At 49.7% G+C, this 19,974-nt stretch overlaps 2 protein-coding genes across 4 annotated transcripts in view; one reads left to right on the forward strand and one right to left on the reverse strand.

The window, feature by feature from the left end:
• The window catches only part of LRRC56 (leucine rich repeat containing 56), an 81,997-nt gene extending 73,208 nt beyond the window's left edge, over positions 1-8,789 (reverse strand). Inside the window, exons 1-5 of one of the 2 annotated variants that reach the window (XM_080592609.1) lie at positions 8,656-8,789; positions 8,237-8,315; positions 6,253-6,410; positions 5,939-6,015; positions 5,106-5,233 (exon numbers count right to left, since the gene is read on the reverse strand). The gene's annotated coding sequence lies outside the window, so the exon portion shown is untranslated. Of the gene's footprint in view, positions 1-5,105; positions 5,279-5,938; positions 6,016-6,252; positions 6,411-8,236; positions 8,316-8,655 lie in introns of those variants that run through there. The other variant, XM_080592607.1, reaches the window with a different exon arrangement.
• The window catches only part of HRAS (HRas proto-oncogene, GTPase), a 39,637-nt gene continuing 28,323 nt past the window's right edge, over positions 8,661-19,974 (forward strand). Inside the window, exon 1 of one of the 2 annotated variants that reach the window (XM_080592616.1) lies at positions 8,661-8,799. The gene's annotated coding sequence lies outside the window, so the exon portion shown is untranslated. Of the gene's footprint in view, positions 8,800-10,140; positions 10,551-19,974 lie in introns of those variants that run through there. The other variant, XM_080592615.1, reaches the window with a different exon arrangement.

Below are 19,974 nucleotides of genomic sequence, written 5' to 3' on the forward strand. Positions count from 1 at the left end.
CAGATGAATGAGGTTTACTGACAGGGCTGGAGTTTGTTTTCCTGCTCTCAGAACGAGGTGCGATTTCTGTGTCATCAGCTGGATCACTAACAGCAGCAGGCTGCAGATCAAATCCCTTTCTTTGACTGACACGAAGGGAATAAGGAGCACCAAGTGATTTTTTGCTGAGCCTAAAGCTGAGCTCCCCTGCGCTGGGTTGCAGCATGCAGACGGCAGGGAGTGGGAAGGCACACACCGTCAGCGCACGGACAGAAAGCTCTCTGCTCTCCAAGCCTGGCACCCTGCCCAAGCCCTACGCTTGCTTAAAATGCAGTCTGTAAGGGTTTGTCTTGAGACAATTTGATGGATACTGTGTGGGTGCTGGGGGCAGGCGAAGCCAAGAAAATGAGGGATCTGTCTGTCAGCTGATCTATTCCCTCAGATTTTTAATGCAAACCCTTCATTTCTGTAAATATACTCTGCATGCTGCTATAGATAGGATATGATTATTGGTGTGATGCCGTGAGAAAAAGGTGCCATACGTGAACCAAAACTGAAGAGTTTTCATTTGTGGACCACATTTCTTATAGGTGGTGATAACATCCGTGTGATAAATTCATTTATTTCTGTAAACAGGTAATATATTACACATCAAAAAAGTAATCCACGTTCCCATTCAATCCCATTCTTTGACCTTCCCTGCAATATGCCTATTGGGTCTTCTCTGTTTGGACTGCTTTTAACTTTACAAAGTGCCTTAAACTCCCTGAATTTTGATCATCACTTGCCAACAACTGCACTTCTTAAAGTGAACTATCCATATTAATAAAAACTCAACACTTGCCTTTTCTGCAAATCAGATTTCAACAGCACTCCTCTCCTCTTCCCCCTTGACTGGCTCTGCCTGAAAAATATGCAGGACCATTTGCCAGGGTTAATTTTTAATAGTGTCCTCACTGCTGCAGTGAATTAAGTCATTTATTTCCCAGCGAGCAGCATGCTAACACACTGGGCAATAACAAACGCTGAAGAAGGTGACTCGGGAATAAGCAGCCGGGCAGAGCTTTACATTTCCACCTGCCTGATGGCTCAGCATAAAGGGCAGAGCGCTGTGTTTTGGTTTACTGTACACTGAGTCTTCATTCGAGGGACTTCTGGATCGAAGCCACAAGGCCAGCTAGGTTTATTTACTCTGTAGTCATGTGTATACATACATATATAAACAGAGTCACAGCAGGCTGTGTGGCCAGCCCTCCCCTCTGCCTGGGCACTCGTCTCCTCTAACTCAGCGGGTTAATATTCCTCCTAGGTGGTCACTCCTGCAGGGGGAACGCGTCAGCCCGGGCAGTTTGGCCCTAAATACGCTTTGTGATCTCCGGCGGCCTGGAGCTCAGCCTACCCACTTGTAAAACAGGTTTAATGGTTGTCAGATTTTCTCTAGAAATGCTAGAAGGATTACTTCATGTCTGAGAACTTTAAATGAGAGCTGCTCAGTGATAGAGAGCACTTTAAAAGAGCGACTGGAAAACAGGGCTAGAGCAGGCTGGCAGCCCCGTGAGCATGTGATGACCACAGAAGGAGCGCTGTTCTCGTCTCATCACCCCAGATCCTCAAAAAGGCTGGGATGCAGATGATTCAGAAACAAGGGGAGAAAGGGCTTTTGAATTACTTATTAGGTAGGATTTATGTTGATTTTACTGTCCTGGGACGTACAAGTTTGGGATGTAGAATCTCTTTTGCCATCTCTTCTGGGTGAAATGCGGTGGTAATATAGGGTCCTCTCCCCCATGCACCTACCAGTTGTTGTGTTTTTGTGTCCACAGAGTAGTCCAAAGGCCACTAAAGAATCTTCCCCACGGCCTGCAGTAAGCTTTGGATCAGACCTCAGTGATCAACAAGAATGTGCTGCTCAGCATGCTGTAACAAGTTCACCGGCACGTGCTGATCACTGCAGGAGAGCTGTTATACGAATGCTCCTCCTAGAAACGAGGAAGGTCTTGACTAAGGAGGCAGCACCTTCCCGCTTAGTTCTCACCCCCCACGTGGTGCCTGAAATGTACCAGTGCCCTTAAATTTGGGAACAGAGCAGACCTGAATCCATTGTTTCCTCTCTGCGATATCACAGGGAAGCTAGAGAGAGAGTATTGCATTACTCTTAATTCACTTTGTGATCGTGTAAGTCTCCCAAATCCCAATGCCAGTAAGCTCTGATGATTAAACAGCTTACTGAAAGGAAAACATAGCTAACACTTTCTACCCTTATCAAAGTGTATTGCTAATGAGGGCTGGGAAATCCCTCAGTGTTAATACAACATCTGTAGATTAATGTTAGCTTACTCATGTTTTCGTAGTCAATGGCTAAAATTCAGTCAATCACTTGGATTCACACATTTCTAATTGGTGTTACAGCACATCAGTCTCAGTATTTTCCCAGCTTAAGCACATTGACTGGAAGTAGAAAAGGCAATGCCAAGAGTCTGAGGCCAAAGAAGAAATGTGCTACATGTTGATTAGGACATCTTGACTTAGGAATCTTACAGAAGGTCTGACTTCAAAAACGTTTAGCTCACAGGGAGCAGTATAACTCGGGTTCTCTACCTGTGATGGCAAGTGGCTGCTCTGCAGGAAAGTCTACCTTTGCTGTAAGTAAGGTGGAGGCTGAGGCCAGTGCAGATTTTAGGTAATCACTGAAGAGGATGAAGGGGCAGAAGGAAATGCCCCACAAGAGCCTCAGAAAGAGGCTGCCACGGTGGCAAACAGCTTTTTGCAATGGAAAAGGATCAGATGAGCAACGCTAGCTTTTACAAAAGCTGAGTATAGCAAGAGCATCCAGCTTGGAGGTTCGAGAGCACCAAAAAGCAGAGATGGTGGAAAGGCCGGACTCCATCCTCCTGTCCCGTCTATAGGGTGGCTACATTTTATGTGAGTATTGCTTTGCATCAGCTTTACTCGCTCACAAAGGTGGGAACAGAGGTTCAGGGATCCTTATGGAAGGAAAAACATACTTTAAGGAAAGATGTGACAGTAAAGAAAAGGGTCAGCAGCTTGACTCTCATTATGTGAAGGAGGGACATGATGCGTGGCAGGGACAAAGACAGTGTGCAGCCAGCATATTAAAAAGCAATCAAAGGAAAAGAAACCAGTAGTTTAACTGGATAAACACAAATGTCTTTAATTCTATCTAGTTTTACCACGTGTGCATACTTGAATCACGCAGCGCAACATTGCTTTGAAATTTCTGCGAGAAACAGATGTAGTTAACAATTGTTCCCCACCATTGAAGGGAAATCAGCATTAGTTGACAAAGGAGTAAGAAGACTTTTTCAAAAAGAATGAGAATGTCTTGTCCAGGAGTGCATGTGGGATGGTCTCAGACTTAAGCAGATGAACTACACAAAGATAAATCTGTTGCACATCAGTGAATACAGAAATGACAGAGAGAGCAAGACATCCCTTAGCAACTCATCTGGTTTCCACGCCTGGAAATCTGGCTCCTGCCAGCAAAAGTGACATAGATGACCCAGAGCATGGGAAGTGATCCGAACTGTCCCATAAAGAAACTGCTGGTGTGCCAGTGTTCAAACTCTTCCATAGGGTTTGAAAATGAAAATCACAAGGGGCGTAAATATTGCAAGAGCTTGTTAGAAAAAAAAAAAAAAAAAAAAAGAAAAAAAGAAGTAGGGTTTTCTGCTTCCAGAGACCTGAGCTGCTGCTGTGTGAAGATGAGGGCAAAAACCTCCCTCAGAGTACAGTGATCTGAGGATCAGACTCCAAGAGAATGATTGACGTTCAGCTCATGCTGACAGCTAACAAAAGCTCTTGCACACGTGCCAGCAAACCGCTGCCAGGAAAGTCAGCATGGCTCCTAACTTGCAGATTTCTCCATTAGCAGACCTCGTACCCTATTTGACCTTTGCTGATCTACCCTGGCAGTCTTGGCAGAGAGGCCCGGGGTTGCGTGGAAGTGGACACAGGACACTTATCAGTCCTGGTCCCTCTTGGTCAGGCGGGGACATCTCACGGAGGAATCTGTGTCATTTCTAAGTAACTCAGGCTCTCGACATTGTGCAATCAGCTATAACCCAAGCAAAAAAGCATAAAAAGTCAAAAAGTCAACATTTGCTAGGGACTTAAGCACCCACAGAAACAAACGGGACGCTTTCTGTAGGGGGCAGTGTGTTTCACATCAGGCTGCAACTGGTAGAGAGCACCACTACTTCTAAATACAGCCTCTGACCTATACAGATCTAACTTACAGCCCGTCTCTCCCCATCGCCAGCATAATTTGAAGTCCAGACACACCACTGTCCTCCCAGGTGAGGGCTTCACATTAGTAACTACTACCTATCGTGTGTAGGGAGATAGAATTGTTCATTCCTACTGTGTCTCTACAAGGAGACTGGCCCATTAAAAGTGATCAGTCTTTGAATTACGCCCATTTTTACGTATTTTTGTTTGTTTGTTTGTTTTAAATAGAAAAAAGGCATCAGCAGTTGTTTGTATTCTTAAACTGTGGAACACACCTTCCACGTCCAAGCTCTGATTACAAAGCCTTTCCCTTCTGCGATTCTAGAGCATCTCATGTCTGTGAGTTTCTATTTTCAGTTTATAATTGATCAAATCCGACTGGTAGCAAAATCCATTTAGTCAATAGGAATCTTTCTCTGAGGGAGCTTGGGTCCTTGGGAGTACCTGGCAAGGCGCTGCCTGAATTCTTTGTTTATTTCAAAAAGGAAATCCATGATGAGAAAGTTCATGATGTGGATTAGAATACTCTCTGAGACCAATGATTTTGCTCTGTCCACCCAGAATCTTCCGCAATGTTTCAAATAGTTTGATTAAAAGAAGCTTGAGTATTTTATTTAGTAGAATTTAATCCAACCTTAATGCTGTTATTTTTAGGATTAAAAACAAAGTGTGCCCAGTCACCGGTTGGGTCATCTGAAGCAATGCAATATTTTTGGAGATGGTATGAGAGGAAGGTTTTGCTAATTGATTTGGGTTGATTAATTAATTCAGAGTTTGGTTTTGTTAATTAATTAGTACAGGAAATCTGTCTAGTTCTGCTCAGCGTCTGTCTTAAAAAAAAAAAAAAAAAAAAAAGAAGAAAAGAAACCAGGACTCACTGGTCTTCTTTTTCCCTCTGTCTGGTATCTCAGCTGGACTTCTGCTTCCAAGTTTCAGGTGTCTCTGTGCGTCCCAGCCCCTTGGGATGATGGCAGAAGTTCACACTTGTGATATCTTTTGGTGCAATCTGCAGTAAGGATTAGATGACAGACTTCTTCCATTCTCTAGAACACTGTGTTAAATTATAGCGTTGAATAGTTTTAGCATGCTTTTTATTTATTTATTTTTTTGTAATTAATGACTTTCATTTACCTCCTGGTTTCTTTGTGCTGCAGAAGACTCAGATTTTCCCCATAGTGTTTTTATAGCCAGTCATTCACAGCACAACAATTCATTGTCAGGAGTAAGCTATAGCCTTGCATCCCCATATAGATTTATCTGATACATTAAGCACTTCTCTCAAAGGCTGCTTTCCAAGTCGTCCTATTGTTGAGGCTTGTGATCCAGCACTATTTTCTCTACAACCTCATCAGGAAGTTAGACAAGGATTGTCCAGGAGTTACAACAGTTTTATCTTTAAGTCCCCAGGCAGCTCAGAAGGCTGGCCGCCGTTTCTCATGCTGGACCACTTTACTACTATATCATTATATATATATATATTAACTGCGAGAGAGTGTTTTTAAAATAGAAAGGAAGAGCATATGCTTTATTCTATCACTCGGTTGGAGCTGTGTTGCTTGTAGTTCATAACAGTAGTCTAGGGATTAAGAAACTTTCAGGTTTTCTTTCATTTTTCAAGGCTATCCCCCAGAAGGCATCCTTTCCAGCTCAGGCATAAAGCAAACTTTTTGTGTGTGTTCTAGGCCTACTGAAGGTTTACAAACGAGCCTACCTTAAGTGCGGGATAGCTCCATTGGCTTCCATGAACACTTGCACCTACAGAGCAGTCTGCCCTTCCCTGAAGCATCCCTGTAAAGAGAATGGGTTTGAACATGGACTCTGCGAGCCTATTCCATCCTCTATCCCAGGTAACTCCACAATACTCCCAGATCTGCAAAGGAGAGTTTTCCCATTAAAAACAATCGGGAAAAGATCTCCTGGATCTGCAGCAGAGAGTTTTCCCCTTAAAAGCAATTGGAAAAAGAATGAAGACTGCCAAAGAATGGAAGCCAAATTAATTTCATTAGAAATAGGTTCATCCCTTACTGGCATCTGCAGAGTTGCATCAGCTTGCTGCGGAAATGGATTAGGCCTTGTATTTCTGAGAATCCAGCTCTGTTTCAATTCTTTTGAACACTTCCTTCTTTCCTTCTGACTGCACTTCAGCTTTGGTCCAAGTATCAAAAAGGCCGTTATATACGGTGCTGCCACATATAACATAAGGTTATATAAATAACTTTACAGTATAAACTTCTACTGACAAGTTCTGTTACCTAGATGATGTGCAGCTCACCAGCGAACAAAAAGGATAAGGTCTCAGCTTCTTCCCTTGCTATAGTAACAAACCACCTTGTAATGATCTTTTTTTTTTCTGTTTCATAAACTGGTTGCCATGACAAGTTACTTGTGTTGCATTGTCAGATACAAAAAGGAAACAATTTGCATTCCCTAGAAAACTTAAAGTTTTAAAACTCTCTCATGTATCAGTTTGCTTTCTGCCATGACATTACTCATCCCCTACGCTCAGGGAGAGACGAGCAAGGAAAACATCCTAGTACAGGAAAAGTACTTGCAGGTTTATTGAGTCTGGTGTATCCGCAGAAGGAATAAATTAAAAAATCATGAAGAGTATGGTGCTGTGGGAAAGCAGACTTCACCAGATTCTCTGTTTTTCTCAGTACGCTCTCAGACAACGATAAGGAGAGCAGAACGCTATAGTCTTCCTTGCAAACACTTCAAGAAAGTTTCAATCACACAGAAGAAAATATGCATCCAGGAAAATAGACTAGCTGAATGTAGCAAGAGCTCAAAAGCCACAGAAAGAACCAGGAAGTAGTCTGCATAATTAGAACAAAGCTAGGTGAAGATGTGGATATGGCAAAGTGACAGAAGACACAGGAGAACAACAAAAGCAATTTGACACCACTCATCTACCCTCTGTGCCTGCTGAGAACTGATATACCCTTCAGTTTTTCTTGGTGAAAAATGGTAGAGCTGAGAGCAAAATCTGGGTATATTTAAACAAATATCCTTGTGAAGCTAAAAAAAAGTACTGTTATTTACCTTGCTGGTGATATTTATGATTACAAGAAGAAGTTTTCATGTTTATTTATTTTTTTTAAGGGCAAAAGAGAGGTTAGTTCAACTTGGCAATTACCTGGGTGTTTCTACTAGAAAAGAAAAAAAAAAACAACGTAAAATAGATTAACATCTCCAAACTTTTGGGGATAGCCTTGACCTATAGCTGATGTGCAAGCTCAGTTGTTAACGAAGCTTGCGGCCTAAGTTTGTATGTCACAAACTTGTGTTTGTATGTTTGCATGTCACACTAAGTCCCTTCTTGCAGAGGTTAAAGAGGGAATGACGATTATTTTGGGGGTCATAGCACTTACAAAAATCAGTGATGTGTCTTTCCAGGACTGAATTTAGATTGCTGTTTTAACAAGTTATGCTAATATTGATGGGAAAAGCAAGCCCATGAGATAAGGCCTCCTGCTTGCATGCTATATACAGTTTGGTGAAGATGATCAGGAAAAACTGAAGGCATCAGAATGACAGAGCAGCTTTTCAACCCCACTGCAGAATCTGTTTTGACAGTATTTCTGTGGCAGTAAGGCTCCTGTGAGATTCTCCCCATCTCCTTTTTATTGCACTGTGTATCAGTAGGCCCAGTATTAGACTAGCCTTCCTTTCCTGTCAAGCAAGGCTTGCAGTGGTTTGTACCTCTGCAGGATTTCTAGAGAGGTCAGTATTTCTCTTTGCCCTCCTCGAAGTTTGCCACAAAGGAAAAAAGAGGGATCTGTCTATAGATCAGGCTATACCCTAAGCAAATGTAAATCTGTCAGCTTTGCCAAAAGCTGGACTGGTTTGCAGCAACTCAGGGTCTTATCCCAGTATTTTGCCTTTTTATCAAAACCAACAAGAACAACAATAAAACGGGGGGCAGGGAGATATATTAAAGCTGTATCACGCTCTGTGTCTTCACAAGTTTATGTCATCATCCCTATGTGATTGTGTGGTTATGACTCACCGATGGATGATTATGCCTCTGTCTTCCAGCAGTCCGCCAACAAAAAATAGTCCTCAGGTATCTTACATCCTGATGTGATCTGGCATTGAGGAATGAGCAAGAGGCAGTTTCAGTCCTGTCTCCTGGTGTTTCTCGGTTCTTGGAGGTCACTGAGAAGCCCAAGAGGCGTGAAACTGAGGTTCACCCATAGCTGTGTCTATTACACTACCTATTTGGTTTTTGCTCCCCAATCAGTTCTTCTGGGCCACCTAGGTACTGAAAAATACAACCCTGCTTTCAGGGTGCTTCAAAAAGCAAGATTTCTGCACGCTCCAGTACCCTGCCTGCTCACCAGAAATGGGTAAGACAAGACGAGACAGGTAGGGCAGAGAGGCGGTGCGCTGTGCGTACGTGTGTCTGCCTGTGGAGAAACCCATCACCTTTGTGTTCGCTGCTGCTCCTGCCGTTGGCTTGCTCGGGAGAGATGCCGTGTTCCTGCGAGCTGCGGTCCTTGCTTTCGTGGAGAAGCGAGAGGTTGTTCAGAACCGGGAGGGCTTGTTAGGAGCAAGCAAACAATTCTCAAAGTAAGTCGAAGCTTCATCCTGTTCGTTCGGACCTGTCTGTTTGCGTTCTGGCTTTTAGAAAGTGCTCTGGCAGGTTTGCTTGTGCTGGTGCAACACATGGCTACGAGACCTGAAAAAACCTGCACGACTTCTCAACGGGTATCCTTAGAACTTGCTTAATCTATTCCAGCTATGAGCTCTGCAGGGCATGAGCTTTCTTTTTATTGTGTGTCAACTGTAGTATCTAGAACAATGGTTTCTAGATCAATTTTCAGATTACTAGATACCTTTCTAATGGAAACAATAAATTGTGGTGATGCGGTTGAAAATTACATCAGAGCGAGCGGTGTTTTTCCAGCGCTAGGAACACATGCTTTATTCAGGCATATCCCGCTGTCCTGCCTCAAAGCTCGATCCTTTCTGCATGCTCCGGGGTTGAAAGGTGTTACGGTCCGCTGCTCACCTTCCACAGCAGCAGGGGAATGTGTCTGGCACAAAGCGTTGGGTAATGTAGGTGTGCTGGGACAGGACAGAAGTGCTGTGTTGGCATAGCTGGAGTCACAGAAGGAAGCCCGTGTCCATCGGCTTTACAAGCTCAGATTTAACCGTGCTGCTTGTGGGACCCAAATAGGGTCGGGCAGGGCTGCTCGCCACACGCAGACGTGAAATCTGAGTATTTTATGTTTGCCTAGTGTGTACCTCAGCTGTCTTTATACTAAACCAACTCATCTACACTTGCTTTTATGACCTGCGTGTACAGCTCCTGGACAATTTTGGAGTTACCGCGTTCCCTAGACATGTCCAGGAGCGATTTAAGTGTCCTGTGAGACGGCGTTAGCCTCCGGGCTACCAGCTAGGGGCCGGTAACAGCCCGGTGGCTCCCCCAGCCCTCACCCGGCGGGCTGCCCGAGCAGACCGGGTGCCGGCAGGCCGCAGGGCGGCTGCCTGTGACCGAGCCCCGATCTCCCCCAGCACCACCACCGCCGGGGCCAAGCCCCGCGGGGGACACCCGACGGCGGCTCCGCACACCCGGGGACGGGGGCGGCGAGGCCGAGGGAAGGGCAACAACGGCTGTGGGGCGCTCGCCCCTCACCGGGGCCTTCGCTGGGCGCCGGGGGGGGGCGTCACCCGCAGCCTTCCCCGAGCGATGGCGGGCCCTGAGGAGGGCCGGCGGGCGTCGTGTGCGGCCCCCCCCCCCCCACCGCCGCCCCGGGGCCGCGCCTCAGGGCGGCCTCACAGCGCCACTCCCAGTCCTCGGCGGGGGGGGCGGGCCGGCAGGGCGTGATTGACAGGCGGCGCAGCCCACGGGGAGGGCGGTGGCGGCGGGGGGAGCCTATCAGAAGCGTCGGGCGGCGGTGAGTGACAGCTGGGCGGGACTTGCGTGTGCGTTGGGAGGGGGGGGAGCTGGGCGTGTGCCGGGGCGCGCTTCGGCTGGGTTCGGAAGGGTTCGGCCGCGCTCGGCTCCGCTCGGCTGGGTTCGGCTGGGTTCGGCGGGGCTCGGCTCCCCCCGCCCGGCCGCACATTGTCCGGGCGGCGGCGGCGGAGCGCCCCGGCGCCCGGTGCCAATGCGGGGGGGGCGCTGCGCACCGGGGGCGCCTCCACCACCGCGGTGGAAACTTCACCTCGCCGCCGGCCCGACGCACGGCTGAGGGCCCCCCCCCGCCCCGGCTGCCCGGCTTTTGGGGCGTCTTGCGAAGAAAAACGTCGTTATTCCGCCGCAAACTTCCGCTCCGCGCATCCCTCCGTGGCGCGGGGGAGGGGGGGGCGAGCCGGTGAGTGACCGGGAAGGGGGGGCAGGGACCGGCGGGGGGGGGGGTGTACAGGGACCGGGGTGGGGTGTACGGATCTGAGGCGGGGGGGTCTGGGCATCGCCCACCGGCGGGGCACAGCCGCAGCCACCTGTTAACGGGGCGGCCGCCCCCGCCCGGTAGCGTTTGTGCCCCCCCCCCCCCCCCGCCGTGTGCCGGGGGTTTTGGGGCGTCCCCGTGCCCCCCCCCGGCGGCTCCCCCTGCCCGCCCGGTACCTCCGTGGCCCCGCTCGGCTGGGCGCTGGCAGCCGGGCCCGGCCCCGGGGGGAGCGGGGGGCACCGAGCCGCAGCCCCCCGGTGCCTGCCCGCCCTCCGCCGAGCCCCGGGGGCGGCCCCACAGCGCCACGGGCAGCAGGCGCCGAGCCTCAGGCGTCCTCCGTGCCCCCGGCTTGTCCCCGGAACCCCCTGCCCGTGCCCGTCCCCCTTGCCTGTCCCTCTGTCCCCATCCCTCATCCCCCCTTGTCTGTCCCCTTGTCCCCCCTAGACCCCCTTGCCCATCCCTTGTCCCCCCTGCCCGTGCCCCCATCCTGTCCCCCTTGCCCATCCCTTGTCCCCCTGCCTGTGGCTGTCCCCATCTCCCTCATCCCCCTCGCCTTTCCCTTGTCCCCCCATCCCTGTCCTCCTTGCCTCTCCCATGTCCCCTGTGCCTGTCCCTCAACCCCCTTGCCCGTCCCACTGTCCCCATCTCCCTGTCCCCCTTGTCCCCCCGTCCCTCTTGCCCACCCCTTGTCCCCCCACCTGTGCCCATCCTCCCGTCCCCATCCCTCGTTCCCCCATCCCCATCTCCCTCGTCCCCCCTGCCCATCCCTCGTCCCCCCTGCCCATCACCCATCTCCCTTGTCCCCCTTGCCTGTCCCCCCACAATCCCCCCCCGTCGCCCCCCAGCCCCAGGAGGTGCCCCCAGGCACCCACCGGAGCACTGCCCCATGCCGCAGGGCCGCGCGCAGGTGGCGGAGGTGCAGGTACGTGGGGCAAGGTTCCCTGTGCTGCGGGGCCACCGGCACCTCCCTTCCTCCGAGGGACACCTGGCTCGGCAGCGTGCACCCTGGGAGGGTGGCACCCCTGGGGCTCAGCCCACCTGGTTCCTGGATGCGGACGCGTTTTGTGGGGCATGCCCGTAGACAAAAGAGCCGATGAGCAATTGGAGAGCACTGGCGAACTCAGGAGTGATGGCAGAAAGGCTTAAAACAGCGCGAAGGTCGGTGTACGTTAGGCACAGCTGCGCTGCTTAAATGGCCTGAGTTGTGTCTCGTTGACCTGCAGTGCACAGAGTTGCTCCTGGGCAGCCCTGTAAGGTGCAGGATGGGTACAAACCCCCGGGGGGCTTTGTCGTGACTTAGCCCCGCTTGGGTGGCATCTGTGGGTCGTGCATGTTGAAGGAGGAACTGAACAGCACAGAGCCCACGAGGCTTCGTGCCGCCTTAACTGCACAGTTACTGGCGGGTTAGGCTCTTCTGCAAAGTCTGACCCAAACACACCAAATTGCTGAGGAATTGCCTGCCTCAGAGACCAGAGTGTCAGCTGTAAGGCTGATGGACGCTGGTTTTCCCTGGTCAGAGCTGCTGGCCTCTCTGTCCTCGCAGAGCTCCCGAGTATTTTGCTTTTACTGCAGGGGACTTGCAGGGGACGATTTTCCCAGGTGTTCGTAACAGAGTCCGTGTGTGTCCCCCCTCCGTTAACCCAGCCTCGACAGTCCTTTCTTTCCGCTCCTCCAGCGCCTTCCCAGCGTGATTAATAACATGCGAGCTGCTTCATTTCAGCACCAGGGCGGCTGATGCTGATTGAATTCCCTGCTCGGTCTCCTCGGTGGGCCTGGAGACTGACGGCTGTTTTCTCCGCGAAGGAGCGGGCTCTGGGGTGGGAGCTGTCAGCACGCCTTTTTTTAGTCTTGGTGAAAAAACGAGCGACGAAGCGTGCACGGTCGTACCTTCTATGTTTACATTCGAACGATCCTGTAATTAGCAATAATTAGCTCAGCTTGGGGTATCGCTTATGCGGCAATATTTAAACAAGGCTTGAGACCCGAGGGGCGCTTTTCTGCCTGGCGGAGAGCCCCGGGGAGTTACCCTCGGGGTGGTTCTCTTGTAAATCTGCTGCTCGGCTCCAGGAGGTGGTGAACGTGTGGTGGGAGCAGCATCCCGTGGCCTCCAGGGTGGGGGAGAGAGGAGAGGTACTGGTGCATCGTTTTCCACGTCGCCTTCTCCCAAGTTGCCTCGCCTTTGGGAGAAGCAAAGCTAATTTCCCAAACTTTGCTTCCCACGACGCAGCCACGCAGCACCAATGCCCCTCACGCTGAATTCACCCTCCTGCTAATTTAGGGTTGGCTCTCCCCACGTTTGTAACCCAGACTGAAAACTTCACGTTCTTGACTTAAAAGAGCTTTCTGAAGTTGAATACGGGGGAATATTAAACGCAATGAAAACGGAGACAAAAGCTACCCCGTGCAGAGCGATTTTGGGGGGAAGGTTGCGGAAAAAGGGAAGAGGCAGGAGTGCCGGCCAGGCCCCGTCTCGCCTGCCATCTTCCCAGGCGCGCTGTGCCACTCTGCTTCTGGCAGCCTAGGAAAGCAAAATGGTTGTGCGCTGAGCATGCTTATCTAATTGTAATTTATTATCAGCTTTCTACATAATAGTTTTGAAGTGTAAGCTTACAACCAGAGCTTGATAGGCAGCAGATAAAAACGTAGAAGATATTCGGTGTTACCTGTATTAATCTAGCAAGTATATTTATGAAACGATATTTGATCCCCTTTATAGCTGGTTGAAGACCACGAAGGAGTATTAATCAAATAAATTATTTGACAAATATGGATGAGATTAAACAAATGATTTATTTGCTGAGCGCTAGTCAACTGCTCTGCCGTGTCACATTCCTTTTTCTCTTCTTATCTTTCCCTTCCAGTTTCACTCCACTCTTTCGTGGTTTCTCTTTCCCTGAACTGTTCTCAGTATTTGTTTCACTTCATTTTTCCTTCCCCTTTCTCCTTTCCCTATAGCGTTTTCACTTCTCTGTCATCATTTTTCTTTCATTCTTTCTCCTGCCTCTCTTTTTTCTGCCTCTCTTTTCATGCTTATTTGGTCTAAATTAACCGTTTTCCCCTTTTTCTCCACCTTGGTGGAGATTTTTACTGAACGCTCTGTAGCCAGCTGAACCAAACCCAGTGTCTGTGTATGAATATGAAGATGTTTGCTCAGTGGTGATGCTCCTCTACCTCTCCCCTGACTTTCTGGCTGCTGTGAGAAGGGTGTTTCTGCAGTTCTGGAGTTTTCTTCCAGCTCTCATTTTTTGCCATTTCTTTTTTCCCCTATGCCTTTTTATTTTTTTTGAAGCGATTTTGACTAAGTATCCCAATATCTTTGTATTCTAAGAGAATGACTAGGACCAAATGGCCGACTTTGCTCTTTGTTTTTATATCTTTATGCAATCTGTTTTCATCTGCTGCCTGACATAGCCCCATCACCCCTCCTGGACCTCCTGGTTCCCTGCTCTTGGCATCGTCATTCCTCCCTTTCCTGCCCTCTGAGGTTACGTCCAGGAGGTATCTTTCAGTAGGGCAGAAGGAATTATTAGGAAGTTTTCTTCCTTACTGTTACTTTTCAGAGCCTGAGTGTCAGGTTGGTTGCTTTAGTGGCAGGAGGCGAGCAGGCTATCGTGCCTGACCGAGCAGGAGAATATTCACCTTAGTGGATCCAGTATTAAAAAATTAAAGTGTCCTAAAAAAGAGAATGCTGTTACGGATAAGACTTTTTTTTTTTTTGGATGAAATCTACAGAGAATATTCTTGAAAACAATGTGAGGAATAGAAAGCTATGTATTTCAGGGGAGGAAATTTGTCTTGCCTTGGCAGCAAAGCTCAGACAGTCTAGAGGAAAGTGATGGAAGCGTTCAGAGCGAGTGATTTGTCTCCGCTGATGATTGCAGTGGTGGTGCTGCAGCAAATGAGCTAAGGCACGGATGTCACAGTTCTCTGCTTCGGTGCTGGGAGCTGCGTGATGACGCCCTCTCGTACCGGGGAGGAGAGGTCTCTGCTGGAGGTGAGTTACGCCGTGCCTCTGGGTTGCGTGCAATGCCCTGGGTAGCACTCGAGTGCGCTGCGCAGGGAGCAGCCCAGGCAGCCTGCAGTTATGAGGCACGACTGACTGGGGAGGAGGAGGCCAAGAGGAGCGCTCCTGTGCAGTTAATTTGCTGTGGGGAGAGAGGAAAGCTGGTGACGTTTGGTTTAGCATGATAGCTATCCAGAGGAAAACGCTTCGTGATTATCTGTTCGGTTCTCTGTCCTTGCCGCCTGTTTCTTGGTCTCTGACATGAAAACCAGCACTGATTAATGACTCGTTCAGGCAAAGCAAAACTTGAATCACCAACTTCTTGCAGCCGGAATCCAGCTTTACATTTTAGCAGGATGGTCTGTCTCCCTTCAGACGCTTTTTCCGTGCTGGCTGCGATACCCCTGCCTTAATGCACGACCTGCCCGCGGCGTCCGTCTGACGGTGAAGTGCAATCCCTGAACACCATCCATCTCGCCAGAGCCGGTGCTGACAGAGGGCTCGGTGGATAAAGTGCAAGGCTGAGGACCCAGGAGTCCTGGCTCCCTCGCTGCTGTTGGCTGAGCTTGTTGCTTTCTCTCCCTGGACCCTCTGCTTCGTTGGGAGTAATGCCGAGCTGGCTGCTGGGGTGCTGGGTGGATCAGTGCAGAATAGCCCCTAAAAAAGGGCATGTCCTGGCTGAGGGGTGCTCTGGTAACGCAGAGGCAGCAACAGGATAGGTGCTTGCATAATACAGCACTGGGCACACCTGTAAGTGGGTTTTTCCTTTTGCATAGCTGAGCCCATTACGAATCAGGCTGCTCACATTCAAGTTAAATTCAGGAGCTGATGGAGCTGAATTTAGATGCGTGTGGGAGCAGTAACTTGACAAATGTGAAAAAGAGACATTGCCACAAGTACAGTTCTCTGGGAAGATGCCTGTACATCATCTGCTTGTTTAGCATCCTTGGAGAGCAGCAGACACTAGGGAGGAGCTGTGACCTGTGAAACGAAGAGGAGGATGCTCTGGCAGTGGGAGAAGGTGGTGAGTGAGATCTAAAAAGTCAGGGAGCAGGAGTGAAATGAGAGAAGCCCCTGTGCACGATGCGGTTGTGCACAATGGGGTTGTGCACTTCTCCTGCTTTCCCTTGAGCTGTTCTTCAACACAGCCCTGCAGGAGGAGAGGCGAGGAGTGAAAGAAGAGATCTGTGGAAGAATGCACCCCCAAGCCTGCTGCATGAGGTGGGGTGAGTGCTTTCCTGCCAGTCCAGGCTGAATCAGTGTGGCCAGCCAAGGGTCTCCCTGAGAAAAGCAGGCTCCGGTGAAGAGTCTTCTAAGGAGAATCTCACTGCAAGCACTTACGCCTGAAGCAAGCTGGGATCTTGCTGGGAGGCTTGTTGAAAAGTGAACTCGGTTCATCAGCTGGAGTGTCAGGCAGTCAGGGCTTGCTCCAGTGCCAGTGCTCAGTCTGCTCTGATGCTTCCTTCGCACCGTTTTCAGCCCTTTTGTGGTTTGCATCCAGCTCCATTCACAGTCTTCTCCAAACCAAAGAGGAACGTGTATAAAATAGGTCTGAATATATGAAATTAGGCTGCAAGTGATTTATTTAGTCGCTTGTCCTTTTCATTACCCAGCTAGCTGCTGCAGCAGCCTCCTGGTGTGGCACTGGCTCGTGTATTTCTGCAGTGGCAGTAGCATGTGTGCTCTTTCTCTGTGTCTGGCTTTGTTAGAGCAAGAAAGAGGTGTCAGAGCGCTTGGTGTTACACAAGGCACTAGAATTCATCTTCCAGAAAAAGAAGGGTGGGCTTGAGAAGACAACCTTTTTGGTGTAAATAGGTAAAGCATGAGTCGCGTGGAGGTAAATGGGACAGACTCCAGCTTAGGTGTGTGCTAATTCTGTAACTAGCTTTTCTCTTGAATCCCCTTGCATCCGCATCTGATCGGGTAGCTCATTTCAGGTACTGTTGGGCTCCTGCCGTGGACAGACAGGCTCTCCTTTGTAGCATGCAGACCCAGTTGGCAAGGTCAATGCAAATGTGTTGTCCAGTGCTGCGTCAGTTCTGCGTTCCCATCCCTGCGATACGGCCGGTGTCAAAGGACCAGAGACTGAAGGTTTCCGGCACCTTGTTAGAGGTGTCTTCAGGTGTGAAAGGCTGAAAATGCCGTCACTTCATCTCAGCCACTGCTAGTGGTTCCTTGGAGCTGCAGCACGTGCTTTTCTTGGTCGTACCACTGCAGCTCAGCTGTGGCCTCCATGGAAGAGTTTCTTTGAAAGATGCTAGAGGGTGGGAGGGAGTGAAAGGCCTTCTCCCCACAAAGAACCTCAAGAAAGTGGGGTTTTATTCCCTTCTATCATTTTCAAACAAGCCTTTTGTTTTTAAAGATTTTTGGTGTCAGGTCTTCAAACAGATGTGAACGTCCCTTCCATGTAAATCTTCGAAGCTGTAAGTGGCGTCATGTCTTCAGGAATGAGTTGATACCCTATAGTAAAACTAAGTGTCTTGGCCTGTTGTGGGTTCGAAAAAGAGTGAGAAAACTCGAGTAATTGACAAGAAATGTTGTAGCCCTCTGGATGGGGCGAAGAGGAGGGCTCGATTAAAAACCCGGAGAGCTTTTGGCTCTTGATTTCTGCTTGTAGCAGGTAATTCTGAAATGAGCCATCCCTCTTTTGTCAGCTGCTCTGAGGCACTTTTCATGGAAAGAACAGTGGATCTAAAAAAACAGATGCAGTCAGTTGATGAGGTATTTTAGGATAATAAAACTTCCTGGGGGGTGGGGTGGCGTGGCGGTGGTGGAGGGAAAGGTAGGTTTCTTCGAGAAGCAAAAAACCTTTATGCTTTTTTTTTGAACTCGTTTCCCAGGCACCTAATCTAATCTATCCAAAACAATTCTCCTGCAGCCGGGGCTCACATATTTTAAAAAACAGTGTAGAAAGGAATGTATTGTGACAGTTTAATTTGCCACTGAAATACGGTCACCTCTGGGGTAATTCAGAGAAACCGTAGAAGAGCGGATGATAAACCTGCTCGGGAGAGGAGGTGAGTAACGGGAGGCTATTCGGCTGGAATGGCAGGCGGGAGATGCCTGCGGAGAAACATAACTCCTGGAGCTCAGGTTTATCCGCTTGTTCCTTTGGCTCTGTAACGGGGCTGTAGGCTTGGCGCCACACCGTATCGGGGCACCGAGTCCCCGTGCGCATCATCGCCTGGCGGCCAGGGAGGTGTTTGTGGAGGTGCTCCGGGGCAGGCGAGGAGAAGACCCTCCGGTCCTCTGGAGATCGGACGGATTCGGAGGGAAAGGTGGAGGATTGCAGCACGTCACGAGCCAGGCTGTGTTCCTGGGAGCTTACGTTGCTGAACGCACACATAAAGGACGAGTCCTTTGGTGTGCCTGCAGATAGAAAATTAAGACTAGCTCTTGCTTCTGGAGATGGATGAAAGGGCTGAGACTGCGCCCGTGCTCCTGAGACCCGTCCTGCCTGCTCGGTATGAGGGGCAGCGTGATCGAGGAGTCGCTCTCTGGGAGAACACAAGCAGCAGGTCCCCGCCTGCTGAGCCTGCAGCACAGCAAGCTCCCCGTTGGCAGAGAGCAGACGTGGAGACAGGATTTCAGAAAGCCAGCCCGGTGGTTCTGCAATATCTGACACAAGCCAGCGCTTTAAAAATACACAGTGCTGCTGCTGCTGTCGGGAAACCCTCCAGGCCCTGGTCTTCTGTGCAGTAGCTCCAGGTGGAAGCCAGTTGGTTCATTTTATGCTCTGCAGGAATGAATTATTACTGGTTTTGGTGATAAATGGTGGCACTGCGGGTCAGATCTGCACAGTCTAACGCCTGTGGAAGTCACTGTATGCTCTAGTCCCTGGCTAGGGACTTCTGAAGGCACAGGACAGCTGACTGGGAATTGCAGTTACCGGTACATGGGTGCAGCTTCTCTCCCTGCAATCTCTCTGTTTTTAAAGAGAAAACAAGGCAATTGCAGGACGCTTCTAAGACAACAACGGAAATCCAGCAGGAGTTTTGGAGGAGAGATGTCCAATTCTAAATAAAGAAGCCCAGAGTTGATTCTGTAGGCCAGTTTGTGGTCCTCAAAACTAGCGTTGTCCGAAGTGTGAACTCTTGGTGAGGAGAGGGAAAGCTGAGTGCGTAACAGGGGGTTGGGGTTTTTCAGAGCATGCTAGTAAATGCATGGTTTTTGGCAGGACTTGGCGATTGCATTGCAACAGGGTTACAAGGTCTTGCTCAAAAACTGCTGAAGTCAGCTGAAAAGCTCTGTTAGCGGCAGCGACCATGGGCGGGCAGTCGGAGCGGCATCTCTTAGGACAGTTTGGGTTTTCATCTTTGTTTCAAAGCCTGCATCTAGAACAAGCTTATTCAATCCGCAGCTTAACGTAGCTTCAGTAAATATCTCCAGGGGAGGGGGAGTCAACAACAACAAAAAAAATCAAAGTAGTCAAAGTGCCCCTGCTGTGAGCTGTGGCTGGCAGCGGATGCATGGAGCAGGACAAGCAGCAGGAGCAGGTACCTGTTGGGATGAGGATGCACGGAGATAATGGTTGAAATCTGAGGTGGGAGCCTGCAGACCCCATCATAGGTGTACGCTGGGGTGGATGTAGGAGAAGAAGCTCTGCCACCCATAAGTCATCCTTTCAGGGAGCTAATTTGAACTTCTTTTTCTCTTTTGAACCCTTCAATTCAGTTCCACTGTAGGTAAACGTCGTGCAGGCTCTTCCATGCTTTTTTACCCTGTTTGATTTGAGGGCTTTTTGTAGCAACTTATTCCTCATTTATCCTACTGTCAGGGAAGTTATTCTGCCTGCAGTCCGTCTTTGAGCTTAATTTTCTTATTTTCTGTAGCACTAGGGCTGATGGCTTCACAAATCTTACAATAACTCTTCAATCTCTCCCTGGCCAGTCTAGCAGCGTGACAGCTCCATTTAATGTGTGCTCTCTGCTTTGGCTTTCTGCCCCCAGACTCATTATTTAGCATTTGTCTGCATCAAACCCCAGCGTTGCCAGCCCCAAAGGATCATATATCAGCAGTCATGAAAAAGAGAATCCTCGAGACTGCTCTGAAAATCCCAAATCCGTCCATGGCGCACGCAGATGGCACGGGTCTTTTCTCCTTCCCTGGCCCCTGTGTCTGTCCCCGAGCCCCTCTGTGTGCGCATCCTTCTCTGCCTGCCCCGGTGCCTGTTTTGGGGCGTAAAGTGAAAGCCGCAGCCTCGCCGGGCTCTGCAGTTCTCACGGCACCGAGTGTTTGGCTCCTGGGACGCTTCCCCTTCTTCTTCTGCTGGCACAGAGGCGGGTCGAGACCTGCAGCTCTGCCTCCTCGTCGGCAGCCCAGCGGCCCCCGAAACGCCTTGGATCC

The sequence above is a fragment of the Anser brachyrhynchus genome, assembly GCF_964034855.1.
Source record: "Anser brachyrhynchus genome assembly, chromosome: 5".
In the NCBI taxonomy this organism is placed as follows: domain Eukaryota; kingdom Metazoa; phylum Chordata; class Aves; order Anseriformes; family Anatidae; genus Anser; species Anser brachyrhynchus.